This window comes from Suricata suricatta, chromosome 2, assembly GCF_006229205.1.
Source record: "Suricata suricatta isolate VVHF042 chromosome 2, meerkat_22Aug2017_6uvM2_HiC, whole genome shotgun sequence".
NCBI classification, from domain to species: domain Eukaryota; kingdom Metazoa; phylum Chordata; class Mammalia; order Carnivora; family Herpestidae; genus Suricata; species Suricata suricatta.
The window spans coordinates 185,512,107-185,520,430 of record NC_043701.1 but is presented as its reverse complement, the minus strand read 5'-3'; the positions used below and the strand labels follow the sequence as shown (position 1 = coordinate 185,520,430).

The 8,324-nt window shown below is 61.8% G+C and overlaps 1 protein-coding gene across 1 annotated transcript in view; it reads right to left on the bottom strand.

Moving 5' to 3' along the window:
* JAKMIP3 (Janus kinase and microtubule interacting protein 3) overlaps positions 1-7,181 on the bottom strand; it is a 68,710-nt gene extending 61,529 nt beyond the window's left edge. Inside the window, exon 1 of the mRNA XM_029920662.1 lies at positions 6,681-7,181. The gene's annotated coding sequence lies outside the window, so the exon portion shown is untranslated. The remainder of the gene's footprint in view (positions 1-6,680) is intronic.
* Positions 7,182-8,324: the final 1,143 nt, after the last annotated feature.

Genomic DNA, 8,324 nt, shown 5'->3' with positions numbered 1-8,324 from the left:
GAGCCCCTCGACGCAGGCCCCTCGACGCAGGCCCCTCGGCGAATATCACCCCCTTGGGTTGGCCCCTCCCCAGTTCTGCTGTTCAGGGAGACGCTGCTTTGGGAAGGGTCCCCGTGTTCCCGTTACTTGTTGCCATAAAACCCTCCCTCTTCCTGTTCTCTGGCCTGGTTGGGTCTTTTGTGCCCTCGATGTCCCCAAGAAGGACCCGAGTCTCGCGTGACAGCCCTGGCCTTCTGTCTCGCCTGGCAGGAGACCTTCCATGTCTCCCCGCTGCCCGCCCCAGGTTCCAGTGAACCCCCAATATCCTGGACAATTTGCCAAGTCTGCATTCCACCCCAACTATTCTTTACTCAATGTTTTCTGTAAATGGGTTCATTATTTTTTTATGTATTTTAAAATGACACTGTGCAGGCCTTTCCTGGATAGAGAGCCAGCATTACCCGGTGGCTAAAGGAGACACCCACCGCCCGGGTTCCAGCAGGACGCCGGCCCAACAGCCCTGCGGCGGCACAGGGCCCCCCCCCAGCCCCGTGCCCTCCGCCTGGCCTCTCCCACTGCCCACCGTGCCGTTCGCTGTGCGTGGACAACGCGCCCACACAGCTCAACACAGGCCTGTCTGCTCTGGCCTGGGCTCAGTGCTCTTGCCTGCTGCCCCCAGTCCCGGGAGCTGAGCTGCTCCTCTGGTCCTGGCCGCCCTGCCCTGCCGCTTCGATGCCGCCCTGACATCCCCCCAGAGGCAGAGTGAGTATCCTTCTCCAACACCAACCTGGGGACAGATGTGGTAAGCGTGTTGACTTTATTATCTGCAGAAACGAGTGGGAACAGAAGAAATCCCCTCGGGTCCTTCAAGGGCACCTGGGAGGCCCTGCTCGCCCGCACCCCAGGCAGGGATTCTGGGCGGGCTCCTCCTTCCAGCCCGGGCTGCACCCTCCTCCAGGAGCACCTGATGGGACCTCATATCCTACTTGTGCCGGTAATGTCAGCTTGAAGCCTGCAGGCGGTGAGGACTTGGTGGAAGGAAGCTTCGGGCCCCCGAAACACCTGCCGCCTGTGCTGGGGGACAGGCGCCTGCAGAGGATGTAGAGGCGGCACCGAGGGTGCCCGGGGCTCCTGTTCTGTCTTACGTGCTTCTGTGCACCCCGTGGCTTCGCCATCCGAACCCACGCCCGGTAAAGCCCCGGCTGTAATGATCATGTCCGGGTCACAGGTCCCACATCTCTCCTGCCACCCTGGCACACAGAAGAGGTGGCTGGAGGTGGTGGAGGACTTGGGGGCCCCCGGGCTCTGCTGGACGCTCTGGCCAGAGCCCTCACCCCTGCCTGGGAGAATCACTGGCCTCTGCAAGCAGGGACTCGGGGTGGAGGGTCGGGTCAGGGCAGCCCCCCACCCACCAGGTCGTCTCCACAGCCCACGGTCAGCACTGTCTGAACCGTCCCCAGCGGGTCCCTGCTGGCCCCTGGGTTTCTCCCCCGAGGAGCCCAGGCTCCTGCCCCCACTGCACTGTGTGGGGAGAGGGTCCCTGAGGGCAGTAAAAACAGCCTGCCTCCAAACAGCTCAGGGCAAGGTCCTGTGTAACCTGCAAGTGTCCTGGGGAGCAATGGGGCTTCGACCGTGTAAAGCTGGGAGTATCTGGCCCGGCTCCTTCCCGGGTTAAAGACTTTATCTACGGAGAAGAGAGGGTGAATCGATGTTTCTAATCCTTATGATTTCCATGGAAATCCGAGGCAGGCTGCGGGGGAGGGGTCAGAGACACCTGTCAGACCCACAGGGACCCTCAGGACAGCTGGACAAATGCCCGTGGTGGGCGGTGCAGGGAGGAGAGTGGCCAAAGGCCCAGGCCACGCCGTCGGGCACATGTGGGCTGTCGGTGGGGGCCCCCTCTCCAGGCAGGATCCTCAGGCGGAGCCTGGCAAAGGGGTGGGCCCTCTCCCATAAAATTCACTGTCCTGGAAAGCAGACACCCAGGGAGGGCGGTCGACTGGCCCCAGGCATGGCTGGGAGGGGATGCTGACGCAAGAACGTCCACACCTGCAGACTGTGGGGTGGGCAGGGAGCATCTGGAGGGGGAGTGGGGGCAGGCCTCAGGAGGTGGGGAGCAGCCTGTGGGGTCTGAATGCGGCGGGGAAGAAGCCCACCCACTGTCAGCACCGCCCGGGGATGGAGGACACGCAGGCACGCCAGGGTCTCTCCCCCAGGTGACCATGCAGTTGCCACAAGACAGGGCTGTAGGGGCACAGAGGCTGGGGCTTCTGCTCCACCAGAAAGGCATTTTCTAGAAGCCAGAGGCGAAGGTCAAGAGTCCAAGTGCACCAGGTGAGGTCACCGTGTGGGAGCTTCCCTTGCACAGGACACCCAGTGGGCCCCGCCCACCTCTGCCTCCTTGGCCCCGCCCTCCCCTGCTCTAGTTTGGCGGTGCTCCTGGGGTAGACCCGCCACCCACGGCAGGACTGCGGGCCTCTGCTCTGCACACCGCTGCTGTACCCACCCGCGGCGATCCAGGGCCGCGCGGTCGCCCCCCCCCCCCCGCCACCAGCACGTGCAGGACGCAGCTCCCCTGCTTCTTGCAGGCATTTTGTCCACTATTTTTCATTTCAGCGTTTTGCCAGGCGCGACCTCCCCGTGGGTTTCCTGTGCTTTTCCTGATCGTCAGTGACTGACGTCTGCGGTCTGCTCCTGGCCCGTGGGCTAAGCGGGCGGGTTCTCCAGCCCCCTCTGCCCATGCGGTGGCTGTTCTGAGCTGCCGGCTTCTTCCGCTCCAGCGCCGGGATGGAGGGGGGCTGACAAGACCCGGGGACCTCACCACCGTCTTCCTGGGTCCCCAGGTCCCTCGTGGGCCTGCCTTCTTCACCTTCTTCTTATGTTTGTTCTAGATCAATATTCAGAGTGTTTCAAGGTACTGATGGGAGGGCTAGGAAAAAGCGGTTTACCCTGCCTTCCTAGAGGTGGAAGGTTTCTCCTTCCAAGGAAAATCTTACACCTGTACTCACCTTCATGTAATGATGATGATTATCCTCGTAACAACAATATAAGTCGTTAGCATTTAAGTCACAAGTGTGATTTGAAATTCTCCAGCTCACTCCCAGGATAGAGGACAGGTGTCACAGTAAATGACTGTGGGGCCGGCCACCTGCCTGAGGAACCGGTCCTGGCCTGGCCGGGCGTGTCCACGCAGGGCACGTTTTGTGCGCCACTTCAGTTTTGGGTTGCCTGACTCGGTCCAGGGAGGAAGGCCGGGGCCACATTAACACCAACAAGTCCCTTTAGAGGTAAGAAAAGTGGCAGCGATTATGACTTTACAAAGGGACCACTGAGCATGTAAATGCAAGTGGAAGTGTTTTTAAAAAAACAGAATTAAAATACTGAGCAAATACACAGCGTTGCATCTGCTGGACCAGCACAGGAAAACATCTGTGATCACCGGCCCGACCGGCATTTCCCTGGGTCAGGAGACCAGGGTCCTGGGGGGCAGGTCCCCCAAGGATGCAGTGCTGGGTCCTGATGGGGCTCCAGGCCTGCTCTCCCCATGAGACAGGGCTCAACACGGACCCCCTCGCTGCGCAAAGCCCACGCTTGGGGTCCTGGGGCACCAGGGAGCGGACTCGGGCGCAGGCCAGGCCAGGCCGTGCTCAGAGCTCTCGGCTTCTGCCTAAGGAGGCCCGGGGGCAGCCCCCAGCAGGGCCACCTCTTTCCAGACAGCTCACCTGTGCCCCAGGACCAAGCTCAAAAATATTTAAGGGAATATAAAAAAATTCAGCCCCAACAATACAAAATTCACTATCTGGCCTCCAATCGAAGTCACCAGGCTATCAGTTTTTTCCCAGCAAAACCCAGGGAAAGAATTCCTGCAAAGCAGCAGAGACGCAGGACTTACAACAAGGGGGAGAACCAAGCGCTACAAACAAATGCAGACGTGAGGTGGGCGGCGGCCTCTCGGGCCAGGGCGTCAGCCGCCAGCGAGGACCTGACCCCACCGCAGCGCCAGGCCGAGCCCCGGACCTGCTGGCTGACGTCGGCGGCACAGACACGGTGAAGCTCAGGGAGCCCGAAGCACGGCGGCAAAAATGAGCGAAAATAAAGCGACCGATCCCCACTGTCGCCTGTTTTTGAAATACATCAAGACCTGCTCTTTTGGAGAGGCTTCAAGTTGTCCCCCTCCCTCTCACTCTCCACCGGCCCCACAGGGTGAGGGCCCACGCACGGCCACCGTGCCAAGCTCCTTTGCCTTTAATGACTCACTCTCTCGCGTCTTTACCACAGAACACGTACAAATGGAAACGGAAACGTTTACTGCGACCTTGGCGCTGGAGTTACTGAAACGCCTTCTAGACTGAGTTATCGCTGGCATTACTATGGCTGTAAAACCGGTTCAAGCAGCTCCGATACATCACGCCTTCTGATACACCGTCAAATAGAGTCAGTAAAACTGTATTTGACAGACACGTCTGAACCGCCCGGACGGGGTGGGGGTCAGGGCTTCCCTCCCCCCGTTCATGGTGCCCAGAGGGTCTGCCTGGGGGTGACGTCCATGTTGGGGGTGGTGGGGGTGGGAGGGACTCAACCATTAAGAAAGCTTCTCCGGTGTCGGGGACACACACCCACTCACCCCCAGGGGGCACGGACGTCACCCACGTGCCTCCACCATGGCAAAACGCGGGTGACTGGCCTTTGGGATGAGTGTCATACATGGCAGGGTTCTGTGTAAAAGGCCGGGAATGCAGGAGTTCAGGGCCAGAAAGGAGAACCCACTCTCGGCCCTGGTCCCTGAGGGCAAAGCGGCAGGGCCTGGGGCGGGAACATTCTGGCCGCCGTGTTTTCACGCCGTCTGGGAGCCAATCCTGCGTGGTCCCAGAAAGGGTGCCACGGCTTCCAAAAAGCCCAGGCCGCGCTTCCCCAAGGCGGGCAGGTCTGTGCATAAGGAGGGAGGGCAGGCTCCCAGGCCGGCCCTCGCACAGTCCCTCCAGGGCCCGGGAGTCCACGGCAGCACCGCCTCCCTGAAGGAGGAGGTCCTTGACAAGCGATGTCTCCCCCCAGCAGGACCTGGTGGTCCTGGAGGGTCAGCCAGTGACACGGACGAGGCTGGAACCCTGCATCTGCTCTCTGGGCCTGGCTCTCCCCAGACACCTGGGCCAGGCGACCACCTCCCCTCGGCAGGTGGCATCCGGTCCCACCACACTGGCTTCTTGCACTCATTGCCCCAGACACAGAAAGAGTTTAAAGCTTTTCTGTCTCTGTCCCCACAGACCTTCTGTGGCTCCCGAGGCAGGCAGCCCCTGAGCTGCAGCGCGGGGCTCAAAGCCTAGCGTCCGGGGTGCGCTTCCACATGCGTGTCAACGCCTGAGCCCAGCGGGGGACGGCGGCCGTGGTCTCGGGTCGCCGCTCAGCCCAGGACCCCGAGGAGGCCGCGGCTGCGGATGAGACCCAGCCCCTGAGCCCGAGCTGGAGGCCAAGAGCAAAGCGGCCTGAATCAGGGCAGTCAGCGAGCCAGAGAGCCCGGCCCAGAAACCAGGGAGGTCCAGGCCGCTGCTTCTCACAGTCCTGGCCAAGAGGACCGGAAAGCAGCCGACGGAAACAGGCCATCTGCCGGGTGACGGACAGGTAGCTGGACTGAAGGACGGACGGACGCGAGCAGCGGTCTCCACTCTCCCTCCCGGAGGACCCAGCCTGAACTCCAGCGCGTTTTCCCGGGCCCCCGAGGCTCGTCGCCGTCTGGAGGAGGGCGTCGCCAGTTCAGAGGGTTTTGTGTCTTGTTGCTTCCGGCACCCATCGGGCCTGGCCCCACGCACAGGACCCCGGGGAGGCCAGCTCTGCCCGCCTCCCCGGGTCCCCGGGCGTCAGGACCAGGTCACGGGGTCCACCAGATGCCTCAGCTCTCCAGGACCACATATCCCAACAGAAGGCCTCGCCGGTCCCCACGACCAGTCCTAAACTGTGTGAGCGACAGCTACGGTGACGTGAGCCGTGCGGCTTATCAGGGGCCAGGGCCTTCCAAGGGCGTTAGGGACAGCCGGGGACAGAGGCCAGGACAGACGACGGTCCACGTGCCCTGGCTGTGTGACCAGGACGGCGCTGCATGCAGGGCCAGCCTCGAGGGCGGCCGGGCCCTGTCGCTCACGGGGAGGCCGCAGGATGAGGTCAGTGCGGTGACCCCGTCCCAGCCGGGAGGGGGAGTCAGGAAGCACCCTGTTCGGGGAGCACGGGGTTCTGCACACATGATTTAGGGGGAAACGCGGGGATGGCCGGAGGAGCGCTGCTGTCCAGCAGAGAGGGCAGAGCTGCCGAAGAGCAGGCCGCCTGGGATTGTGTGTGTTGGTGGGGCAGGGGGGTCTGACTGAAGCCCAGGAGCGAGGAGGGCCAGGGGCCATGCAGCGGGGGACGACGAGGTGACCCTGACGGACCCGGAGGCAGCCACGTCCACACGGGCACACAGCGCAGCCCTGCCCACGATCGGCAGGGGTCTTACTCCCCAAATAGCTCTTTTGGGAAAAAGGAAGGTGCTCAGGACAAGACCCAGAAACACCCACGTCCTGACCTCGCCCCTGGGGGGCAGCTGCTCGCTGGGGGTGCGTGCGCCGGCCCCTTCACGAGCTCCCAACGCGGGCAGGGGGCGCATAGCAAAGGGACCCGAGCTGCCGCAGGTGCGGCCAGAGCTCAGCCAGCGCTTCTGCCGGGCCTGCATTTACCTGGAAGGTCCCGGACACGCCTACTGTTGACATGCTTACATTTAACGCCGATCTTGTCGGTCTGGGTTAGCCAGTGTGTGTTGTGTATTTGTCCATCAAAACCACACCTGCAGTGATGAAGTTCCTTTGTCGGGGGCTTCTGTGGAAAACGTACATTGTTACCATAAATCTGGAATTTTCAGCTCCCTGCCACTTTATCCGTGGACACAATCCGTTTTAGAATGTTTTGTGGAATACAAGACTTCTCCGGAACACGAGTATTCCAGACTATTCCATCCCAGCAGGAGAAATGTAGTAACTGAGGGAAGAGGTCCGTGGTCAGGGTGGGGACCCCCAGGAGCTCTCGGCTGGTCCCCGGATGTCGGCCGCATCCTAATCCTGGAACATGTTTCTTTATGTGGCAAGGGGGACGTCAACACCCGGGCTGGGGCCTGGGGTCCCACCCAGGCACAGGGGACCCTTTCTCCCTGAGAAGGACGCGGGCCATCCTGCTGGCCTGGGCGCGGGAGAGGGCGCAGGGCCGGCAGGGCCCAGGCACGAGGAAATGGAGCCTGGGCCCCACTGACGACAGAGTGAGCAGAGCCGTGGCCTCCAGCGGGGGAGCCGCCTGCCCCGCTCCTGCTCAGCCCGCCACAGACAGCCGGCTGAGCGGCCACAAGTAGCAAATCTGCCGCTTGAAGCCACTAGGTCTGGGCACTTTGCTCTGGCAGCAACAGAAAGTTAACTCAGATACTGGTGCCCGAGGTGGGGCTGGGGCCGCCCAGCAGCCCGCCGGTGGTGACCCCGCAGCCAGGCCCTCGCCTCCCCTTCCTCAGCTGCTCCCAGGACGTCCCCAGCCAGGGCGCAGGTGTGAGTGGACACGGGAGGCGCAGCAGCAGGACAAGGGCCCTGGGGACTGGGCCGTCCTCTCGGGGCCACTCCACGTCCGGGTGGCACTGGGGCGCCATGGCGCACACCTGACCGCACGGCCCGGAGGGTCACACGCGACACCCTGAATGCTCAGGGTGCACGGCAACCTGGCGACCACAGTGCAACGCTGGTCCCAGAGCCCAGCGGCCCCCGGGCTGCGGCGTGAAGGGACGCGGGCCGCTCGGTGCCACGCTGAGACGCCCGCAGGCCGCTGCGCCCAGAGAGCCTGGCAGGGACACGGCACACTCGGTCACAGAAAACCACTTCTCGGATGAAAGCCATGTGTTTTGCTAAGCAGGAAAGACCCCAACCTCGTGACTGAGAAAGATCGCTGTGTTCAGAAACGGGCCCCGCGGTCTCCACAACCGCACGTCCCGCGGAAAGGAGCAGGAGGTCACTCGAAAACATGAGGTGACTCACTGGCTGACCGTTAACGAGAAACAGAAGCACGGAATCCCGCGCTCCTAACGGAGCTCTAAGTGGATTCGAGAGAGTGAGGAGGAAAATCAAAGCAGGGAAAGTGGAAAGGAGCATTTCTCAAATCTCCGGAGAGAGGGGCCTTCCTGGGCTTAGAGAAGATAAAAGGAATTCACAAAAGAAAAGCCGACAGATTCCACCATGTTAAAAATTTACATTTCTTTATCACAGACGGCATGCAATTAAGCTAGAAAGGAGCTGAAATCGCATTTGCAGTAAATCCAATTAAAAAGTTAATATATTAGGAGACGGGGAAGC